Below are 10,528 nucleotides of genomic sequence, written 5' to 3' on the forward strand. Positions count from 1 at the left end.
AAGCTCAGGAAATTGCCGCGGATCATGCAACGGATCACGCACTCACTTCGCACATCTGTCCTGGGGTAATGGCGGCGCAGATTTGAGTGCAGGTGGGTTGAAGGTACGCGCATGCGCATAGCGGAATTGGAAAAAAGGTCCGAAACCAAGACTCACATTCAGCCATTCGGCTCGCCGAAGTTTCTGTGAAACGAAATGAAAATTTGAAAATTCTATAAAAATTCATACCAAGTGATCTCTTACACCTATACCATGAACATCATGAAGCGGCGTCTCCGCAAATACATTGACACCAATTGATGGTGCACGAGAACTTGTTAAAAATCGATGGCGTTCTTTCTGTGAGAACCTTTCTGTGAGAACAGAAAGTACTGGCGTGACGTACGTGCAACTAATGCGTTAGGCGAGCTGAAGTACAAGCTTGTGTTAAGGAAATTGTATGAAGAACGCAGGCGGGAGGTGAGGGAGTGCTCCATTTTGGATGACAGCCTGTGCCTTCTAGCCAGAAATATCGCATATACACCCCATGAAAGTGTCAGCTCTCTTTGAAAATGTTAAGCAACTCAAGACCACCGTTTTTCATGTGTAACAAGATTATATATACCTTCCGCATACATGCTTTACCAGCACAACCTTGCACCATTCCTGCAATTGCAAGGTTGCACAGGGCTGGTGGTAAGGCTCTGAAGCATAACTCTAAGCACGATGAGGATTGTGCCTGGCGGTCCTTCTGGACCAAGGATGCTTCACCACCAAACCTGCAGCTTTGGAACGCTCTTGGGACATCTCCCCGGCAGGCAATTGCGCTCTGACCACCGCCGACCGTCGCCGTCTAGCAACACCTTCCCCCCCACCTCTCAGTGACCGGAAGCGAGCCGGGGGAGGAAACAATAGTGCACTGCGCACAAGCGGTCGCGCCTCTTCGACACCAGACGCCGACCAGGTTCGCAGAAGGGGATTTCAACGAACTTCCAAGTTCATAAAAGGGTTGTCAGAAGTGTCGCCGGTTGTCAGCACCCAACCTTGACATTCCTGAGCCGTCAACTGGGCACTGACCTTTGAGAAGAAAAAATGTACCCTCTCAGTCCAAGCCAAGTGCGTGTTCGTGAATGATGATAACCCAGGGTTCCTGGATTGGTGGGAGCCTGGCCACCGCGTGGAGAAAGGGAAACGGGGGATGGACCCCAACCTGGCTATATAAGCCGACGCACCAAGGAGCAGCGCAGTCGGTTGACCGAGATCCTTGAACGATGTAACCTGTATGAGGTTTTTCTTCCTTCCCTCAACTTCTCCTGATGAATCCCTCGGCATGGCACCAACTCGAAATCACATCGGCCACATAACCCCAGCACCAACAGAACATGTGCTGTAACGCACTACTGCGTGTCATCATGGTCCGGTCACAAAAGACGACGACGACACGACCAGCACGGTGACAGTTGTTAGGGTTGGCGTCTGACACCACGTGGCGAGCGGGTCAGTCACCCTACCTCCTGAGCCTTAGCCCACGAGCGCCGGAGAGGTCATTCGCCCCACCTTCTCCCCGGATTCGTCGATGAGAGGATCGACCTCTCCTCCCCGTGCTCGGTATTGCAGGAGGAGGGGCCCTCTCTTCGTGCCTGTCACGTGTCATCAATGGAAGCAAGATCCCGCCCACACTTGTAGAGAGCCTATTTAAGGGGCTCCGAAATGTACATTGAGAGACTTCTTACTTGAGACTTCATACTTCATGCTTTTCTCATTTTCTTTCAACTACCTTTGAATAAACAGTGCAAGTTTCGCACGAGCAAATCGTATCACCCCTGCTTGGTCGCCATGATCTACCGGATGCCTGCAGCCCGCCGACAACGCCACGCTACCCAATAAGTAATGTCGGTCGAGCTTCGATAGGCAGGCGGCGCTACTTCTCGGCAGCAGTAGGGTACGCTACCCTGGAGTACGCAACAAACTGGTGGCAGCGGTGGGATACGGAATCCTGGAGACCCCAACTTGGACGAGAACTACGAGATCGTAGCCTCTTCGTCCTGACAACAACGTTCGGAAAGAAGGTGTCCCGATCATGACTGCATATGGTGAGTGCACGGCTTTTCTTCACTGAGATATCACTTGGCTTTTACGTATTTTTTGGAAAGTGCATAGCAGTGATTATTCTTTAAACCGTTGACGGAAGTTTGAGTACGTCAAGGTTGTATAGAGTGAAGGTTTAGCAGCACTAAGGGCAGCCATGAACTTGAAGGCACTAAAGAAGCCGGAATTGTTGAGCTTGGCCAAAGAGTTGGGCCTCCAAATTGCCGAATCAAAGAGAAAGCCGGAGATCATTGAGGCAATCGAAGCGACCGCGGCAGACGACGAGGAACTGACGGAATGCCTCGAGAGCATTAAAGAAAAAGAAGAAGGGCGTAAGCGCCTCGAGAAAGAGGGAAAAGAAGAGCGCGAGCGGGCAGCACGTGAGGCCAAAGAAGAGCGAGCCGCACGTGAGGCCAAAGAAGAGCGCGACCTCGAAATGAAGCGCCTAGAGATTGAGCTTCTGAAAGCACAAAATAGCGAAAGACCTAGCACAGAGGCACGTGAAAGCGAGCGCAGAATGACAGATTTGATGGCACCCTACGCAGTAGGAGGGGACATAGGTCTTTTTCTGGTACAGTTTGAGCGCACGTGTGAGAAGGCAAAATTCGCGAGAAACACGTGGCCGCAACGCTTGCTTACGTTACTGCCACGTGAGGTAGCTGATATTATCGCCCGCATGGGGAAAGAAGAAGCAGAGGACTTCGATGAAGTCAAAGCAAATCTGCTTAAAAAGTATAGATTTTCAGTGGAAGCATTCAGGCGAAAGTTCAGGGAAGTCGAGAAGACCAAAAGTGAGTCATATTCAGATTTTGCATACACTTTGGAGGTAAACCTGAAGGAATGGCTCAGAGAAGAGGGTGCACTCGGCGATGCCGAAAAGACAATGCAGTGCGTTGCCTTAGAGCATTTCTACCGCCGGCTGCCTTTAAACATCAAGCATTGGGTTCAGGATAGGCCAGGCGTAGACACTGTTTCGAGAGCGGCCGATCTCGCTGAGGAGTACGTAACTCGCCGTGCGGACGAAGACAGCGAAGCTCCTAAGGAGGAGATGAATAAATGCAGACCCGACAAGCCAAAACGATGATCAAAGTTGAGTCGGTATAAAACAAAGGAAAGATCAGATTCAGGGAAAAGTAGTGACGAGGACATCGAAGAAGGGAGGAGTCATCCGAACAGATGGCAGAAAGGCAAAAGAAAAGGGCTTTCGAGGCCAAGAAACCAATAGTTTGCTACAACTACAACTGCCAGCAAACGGGGCATATCTCCGTGGGATGCAAAAATCCCAAGTTAGTGTTGATGTCACTAACTAGTAACGAGGAAAACCTGAAATTGCTAGAACCGTACATTCGAGACCTCGTGGTAAACGGCAAACCGTGTAGGGTGCTTCGCGACTCAGCAGCCACAATGGATGTAGTGCACCCGTCGTACGTTGAGGAAGGCCAGTTCACGGGAGAATGTGCTTGGATAAGGCAAGCCGTGGAAACCTCCAATGTTTGTCTCCAGGTGGCCAAGATTCGTATCGAAGGACCTTCTGGAGTGCTAGACACTGAAGCTGCCGTCTCGGCACATCTCCCGCCTCAGTATCCATATTTGTTTTCTAACAAATCAGAGGATTTGCTACGACGCAAGGGAATCGGGTTTAGTGAGGGAACAGTGCAAGCCCTAACTCGTTCCAAGGCAAAGGAGCTCGCGGCTAAAGCAGTGGATGAAAGTCCAGTGGTGAAAGAAACCGGTTTAACAGCTGATTGGTCAACTAGTACTGAACAGGATAGCCCTATAGGGGAAGAGGCGGAAAGTACGCCAGCTAATGAAAAAACCAGGAAAGCAGCGGAGCCGGAAATGTCGCGAGAAGCAGAATGCAGCAAGTTATTGAACGTAAGCCCTGCCACAATGATCGCTGAGCAGAAAATGCGTAAGGCACAAAACAATGCTGAGCATTACTATGACAGGACGGCTCGTACGCGTCGCTTCGAAGTTGGGGAAAAGCGAATGATCGTGAAACCCTCTTTGAATAACCAACCTGAGGAAATGCCTGTCGACTTTCCAGAGTTAACAGCAGTGAAGGAGACAAAAGGCATTGACGAGACGATTGATAAGTTAGTAGAACAGGCGGAGTTGAATCCCATTCACAGGGCCGAACTGAGGCAACTCGTGTTTGAATTTAAAGACGTATTTTCAGACACACCGGGCAGGACGACTGCGATCGCTCACGATATCGAGTTAACCTCGTCGGACCCTGCTCGTTCGAAAGCTTATCGCGTTTCGCCTCGTCAACGTGAAGTCATGACCGCTGAAATAAACAAGATGTTAGAGCTAGGTGTAATCGAGCCAGGAGAGAGTGATTATACCTCGCCTCTTATCTTGGTTGAGGTCCCAGGAAAAGAGCCGCGGCCATGTATCGACTACCGCAGGCTCAATTTAATCACGAAGGACCAGACTTATCCAATACCGCATATCGAGGAAAGGCTTGAGAAAGTGAGCAGTGCTAATTTCATTTCTACGCTCGATTTAGTCAGAGGGTATTGGCAGGTCCCATTGACCGAGAGGGCAAGCAGGCTTGCAGCGTTTATTTCCCCGATGGGAACCTTTCGTCCGAAAGTCCTGAGTTTTGGATTAAAGAATGCGCCATATTGCTTCTCTAGCCTTATGGACCAGGTGCTACGAGGAATGGAGGACTTTGCACTTCCCTATCTTTTCTTCATCATGGGCGGACCATATGCAACACCTGCGAACCATGTTGTGTCGGCTACGAGAGGCCAACTTAACTGTTAAGGCTCCCAAATGCCAATTAGGGCGCGCGGAGGTAGCTTATCTAGGTCATGTAATAGGGCAAGGCCATCGTCGGCCTTCCGAGGTTAAACTGACCGCGATAGACAACTTCCCGCGACCACGCACCAAGCGGGACATCAGATCATTCCTTGGCTTGGCTGGTTATTACCAACGATATATTCCGCGGTATTCCGAGATTGCGAGTCCTTTAACGGGTGCTCTCAGAAAAACAGAACCACAAACGGTAAAGTGGGATGACGCGAAAGATAAGGTTTTTAGTATGCTGAAGAACGCACTAACGAGTCAGCCAGTGTTGAACGCGCCCGACTACTCTAAGCCATTCATTCTTCAGTCTGATGCCAGTGACAGGGGTATGGGGGTGGTGCTCTGTCAAAAGAAAGATGACGAGAACGAACACCCTGTACTGTACGCCAGTAGAAAGCTTTCAGTTCGTGAGGAAGCATACAGTGCATCAGAAAAGGAATGCGCCTGCGTAGTTTGTGCGGTACAGAAGCTAGCTTGCTATATCGCTGGCTCAAGATTCACCATAGAGACTGACCACTGTCCCCTCACATGGCTGCAGTCCATGTCTACGAAAAACGGTCGTCTTTTGCGCTGAAGCTTGGCTCTTCAACAGTACGCCTTCGATATTCGCTACAAGAAGGGTAAGCTTAACGGCAATGCCGACGATTTAAGTCGTTGCCCCTAGAATATCGAAAGCCTCATGCTCATCCGGGTTTCCGTGGCATTTTTTCGTGCATTCATATGTTTTTCCGAAGTGAAGCCGATTGTTAACTGATTTTAATAACCACGTCTTAACGCTTTCAAGAAATGGCTGTTTTTAGTGTTAAGGGGGGAAGGACGCGCGTAGGAAATGGGAAAGGTGTAGCGGGTTTTCTTTTTTTTGTTGTTGTTGTTAGAAGCCGGGTGTGTCTTGGGGGAGAGTGGCCGTGTGCTCGCTGCTTTGTGGTTGTGGGTCCGGCATTGTTCTGGGGTGATTGCTTGCCCACGCAGGAGACGAAAAGTTGCGAGACCTGCTTGCAAAGACCAACTTCACCGGACCGGACCAAGGAGAAAAGTCACAAGAGCGCCACGAGGACGGAAGACCACTCCCCGGAATCTACCTGCTACGAACGAAGGGTTCGTGACCTCTACGGGGAATTCTGATACCGAAACGTCGATCCCTCGTACAGCGGCTGCTGGCCCCTACACGTCGGGATCTTCATCCCCCCGCCGGAGATGCTGTTAGGGTTGGCGTCTGACACGACGTGGCGAGCGGTCAGTCACCCTACCCCTGAGCCGGAGCCCACGTGCGCTGGAGGGGTCGTTCACCCGACCGAATTCGTCGCTGAGAGGATCGACCTCTCCTACCCGTGTTTGGTACTGCAGGAGGAGGGGCCCTCTCTCCGTGCCTGTCACGTGTCACCGATGGACGCAAGATCCCGCCCACACTTGTAGAGAGCCTATTTAAGGGGCTCCGAAATGTACTTTGAGAGGCTTCTTACTTGAGACTTCATACTTCATGCTTTTCTTATTTTCTTTCACCTACCTTTGAATAAACAGTGCAAGTTTCGCACTAGCAAATCGTCTCGCCCCTGGTTGGTCGCCATGATCTACCGGATGCCTGCAGCCCGCCGACAACCCCACGCTACCCAATAAGTAATGTCGGTCGAGCTTCGATAGGCAGGCGGCGCTACTTCTCGGCAGCAGTACGGTACGCTACCCTGGAGTACGCAACACGGTGCGCGAGCAGTGGAATTGGCGGAATCAGGCTTTCGCGTGATTGAGTGGGTTCGGCTAAAAAATATAATTTGTGGACACCATTGCAATAAATGTTTTGACACACACACACACACACACCAGGCACCAGCGTCTGTCTGGTTTTTGTTCACCCACAAATTGGCGAGTCCGGACTTTGCGTCATCGCTCTCAGCTCCGGGTGTCTCAGCCGCTTCGCTGGGCCTATCACGAGCCCCGCTGTCTTCTCAGTCCGCCTTCTATCCAGTCAGCCATGGCCTCGGGTTCTCCCGATCAAGTATTGCCGTCAGCCCCACTACCCCGCGATCCCGAGACCTCCGCTCTCAAGCTCCGGGAGTTCTATTCATCGGACTCAACTCGGTGGTAATGAATTTCGGTTCATTATCACCGAATCCTTGTTCCGTCGCCACCGCCTCAGTTCGCAGTTGACTATGTTCGACCACATAGTTGGAGCGCTTTCACTTACTACTGCTGCGATTGTTCGCGGTGTTCTTCTCTCCTCACCTGTCGACCGCCCCTATATACGACCACCTTAAGGCGACGCTCACCCAGCGCACCACCACGGCCATGGAGCAGCATCCATTAAAGAAACTTTTTATATTAGGAGCTCGGCGACCGCAAACCTACTGACTTATTGCGTCAATGCAAGCCTATATTTTGCATAATTTTACGCCGCCAAGAAATAAAGTTGGAATTTACGCCTTGCCACGGAAGCAAGGCATAATTTTACACGCCTAGTTGACTAAGATGCTTTCGTTACAGGTGTAAAACTGCACTTCAATCAGTTACTCTTAAGCCTTTCAAAAATAGATAACTTAAGCTCGAGGGCAGACTGACATTTACCTTCAAACACTTAGTCACTTCAGAGGGGTGTCACTTTACCCCCAAAAGGACCCCCTACAAGGACACGCAGTTTACCATGGCAAAAGGGCTAAGATCGCAGCTTTTATTCTTAGGGTGCATTGTATAACTCTAATAGGCTACCATTTACCTGCCCTACGTAATGCATGTCCTCTTCAACTCCATTTCTTCTAGAATATCGGCTACCCCTGTTCGCTCTCTAGACCGCACCGTTGTCTTCCAAACGCAAGTGCAGTGGTGTGTCCATGCACAGCACTGTGAACAGTATATCTGGTTACAGATCTTGCGCAAAAATCGACGCTGCATCCTGCTGTGATCGGACAAGTATGTCCAGCGTTCTGGAGCATATTAAACTACTAAGTACTCAATAGTTGGCACTGTCACGGCAGTTCATGCATCATAGATACTCGTAGTATGCTAACAGCAAACGCAAACTACATCCTCAGTAAGCATCACAAGTGGGGCTCCAGAGCTGCCATCGAGGAGTGGATTGATTGCGAAATCATGGCGCCTTCTTTTCTTGCCTATTCTTTTTTTCTGATCAAAACTAATCGAACGCGTATGGAGTGGCAACCACTTGTGCGTCAACGGTATGGAACTCGAATTTCGCAATGTGATTGTTTTGTCTTCGTGAATGTTCTTCACCTTTTACTTGGGGGAGCCGTGTACACGAAAGTCGGGAGTCGTGGCGCTGGCCATCGAAATGCGGCCGCCGCAGCCGGAATCTAACCCACGACCTCGAGCCCAGCTGCGATGTGCCATAGCCGCTACTTAAGCTACCGCGGCGGATTGATAAGTTGTTTTTTTTTTATTGAATTGTACGAATAGTTGCCGTAGGGTCTTTTTCCGTATACCACTGTCAAGACTGTCAGATCGTATCGCCTAGAAACCGTGGCGGCATCCCAGCGCCTGAGTGATTGAAAAGAACAACAAGTATGTCTAAACCAGACTATAATAGGGGAGAAGTCGCAAACGTCCTTATTTTCGCACCGCTCTGCTCGCTACGCGGAGAATGTTGGGAGAGGAGGAGGGCGCCTGTAGAGGCAGGAAACCACCTTCGCGGCACGCGGCCGTCACGTGGCTGTGGCACGCATTGCCGCGCTCCTGACGCCGCGTGGGCGAAGCTGTAGGATGTTTCGTGTGCCAGCGACATTGGTTAGAGCAGTTCACGGTGGCAATTCTGGCAATTAGGCCAGGTATGTTGAAAAGGCTTTTAAGCTGTAAGAGACAAGGACAGATGCAAAATACACAGGCAATTTTCAATGCACTGGTTCTTTGAAGTACTCAATCAATCAGACCGAAGATCGCGCTGTTATGTAACTGTAAATGTCTTCTTTATTTTTGGAAACAAATGAGTTGAATGTAGTGCTTCAGGTGTTCTGCACCTTTTCTGCACGTCTGTGCTCGTCCGTCTCTTAGCGCCAATGACAATTCCAACAGATCACATCAGATGCTGCTGATACATAGATATGCCCGCGATATTGCTCTGCCAAGCGCCATTAGTAGCAGTAGAAGTAGTGCAACGGCAGTGGCCAACCATACGCAAACACTCAAAGAATTGTCTCTTGTCACGCATGTGGCCTCCGAGATTATCAGCACGCGCCTCCCGAACTAATCCCGAAGGTCATATCTCAAAGGCGGGACCCGGCTATTTGCTTGACTCCTGGCCGTGGCTCGTTGTCTTCAGCGATATTAGTCTCGGTTCTGTTCTTGGAAGAAAACGAGAATCAGCTCAAGTGCGCTACTTTCCTCGGGCTTTTGTTTGCCGTGCAATTTGTCTTTTTATTTATTTATCTTATTTTATTTCATCTATATATACTATACTACATGCTTCTAATATGAAGCACTAGAAGTAGGGCAAAATTGCACTAGTATATAGTAAAAGAATTCTGCAACATTTACAAACATCATGAATAACGCGCACAAATAACAAGATAATGAGGCATTGTTATAACCAGCCGTATCTGAGATTATGAAAAAAAAACGGGGCCTGAATGAATTCTCGCCGATGATTTTTTCAATGCCTAAGCAAAGGCTGCCTCCGGTACTGTTTGAAAAGCCCGCGCTCGATTCAGTGGAAAAAACTACGTCATGACAGCGGCCGCGGGCCAGCGACCGCCGTCTTGTTTTCCGTGCTGAAGTAGCATTTTATTTGTGTTTTTTTCTTTTGCAACAGGATGCGTAATTTGGAAAGTCTCCAGCTACGAGAGAGCGGAACAGTGAAATTGGCCTGTTTGTCAGCATTCCAAAGAAGCCGTGTGCCAAGTTAGTTTCGTACCTAGAAAGAAACCACTGTTGCAGGTACGGCCGGCACCGAATTACGGCCAATAAGTGTTTGATTACAAGATACGCGAAGCTTGTGTGATTGTATACCCTATATTGTTATGATGACATGTTGGGAATGTGTATCTATTACCGCTGTAAACGCATAGATTAAAGTGGCATTCATTGGTAGTAGATCCGATTATTTGTGCAAGCACAGCTGTAAGCTATCAATTTACGCACATACGAAGCTGCAAGGCAGCAGCGCACCCGGTCGCTGCACAGGTATTACGCCTAGTACACGGCTTCCGACAATTGACATCGCAAGCGCAAAGGTTGGTTTACTACAACGCAACGCACAAGCTCGCTGCACAAAGCTTGCGCATACTTCCCATGTCTGATGCCATTAACTATAAGTCCCACAGGGGTCAGAAGGGCTACGTGCCTAGCGTCGTAACAAGGTAAAAGGGCGTGGCACGTATCACGCATGAGGCGTGCTAACCCACAACTCATCACTCCCCAGTAGAACCGTTAAAGGATCGACCGCATGCATCGCTTCGACCGCGGGGCAACAATCGCAGGCGTACTGCTGACACAAGTGGAAGGAAGTGATATTTTAAGTTTTTTTGTTAAATCGATTGCAATACCTAAACTTTGAAAAAACCCCCTGAAGTATTTTTGCACAAATCATTGTCCTTTAAGTTTACTATGGCACTTTACGATATTTATCTGCTAAAAGATTGCTTAAACTGTATTCGAGTTGTCCATGCGCTGTCAGCGACGGCGCCAGTGAGTGGGCGAGCGTTTGTTC

General features: G+C 49.5%; 1 non-coding gene across 1 annotated transcript; it reads right to left on the reverse strand.

The window, feature by feature from the left end:
• Positions 1 to 10,143: 10,143 nt before the first annotated feature.
• On the reverse strand, positions 10,144 to 10,257 carry LOC142580669 (small nucleolar RNA U13). The gene has a single exon (XR_012827814.1). It is a non-coding gene; the product is annotated as a small nucleolar RNA U13 (small nucleolar RNA).
• Positions 10,258 to 10,528: the final 271 nt, after the last annotated feature.

The sequence above is a fragment of the Dermacentor variabilis genome, chromosome 4 (assembly GCF_050947875.1).
Source record: "Dermacentor variabilis isolate Ectoservices chromosome 4, ASM5094787v1, whole genome shotgun sequence".
Taxonomy (NCBI): Eukaryota; Metazoa; Arthropoda; class Arachnida; order Ixodida; family Ixodidae; genus Dermacentor; species Dermacentor variabilis.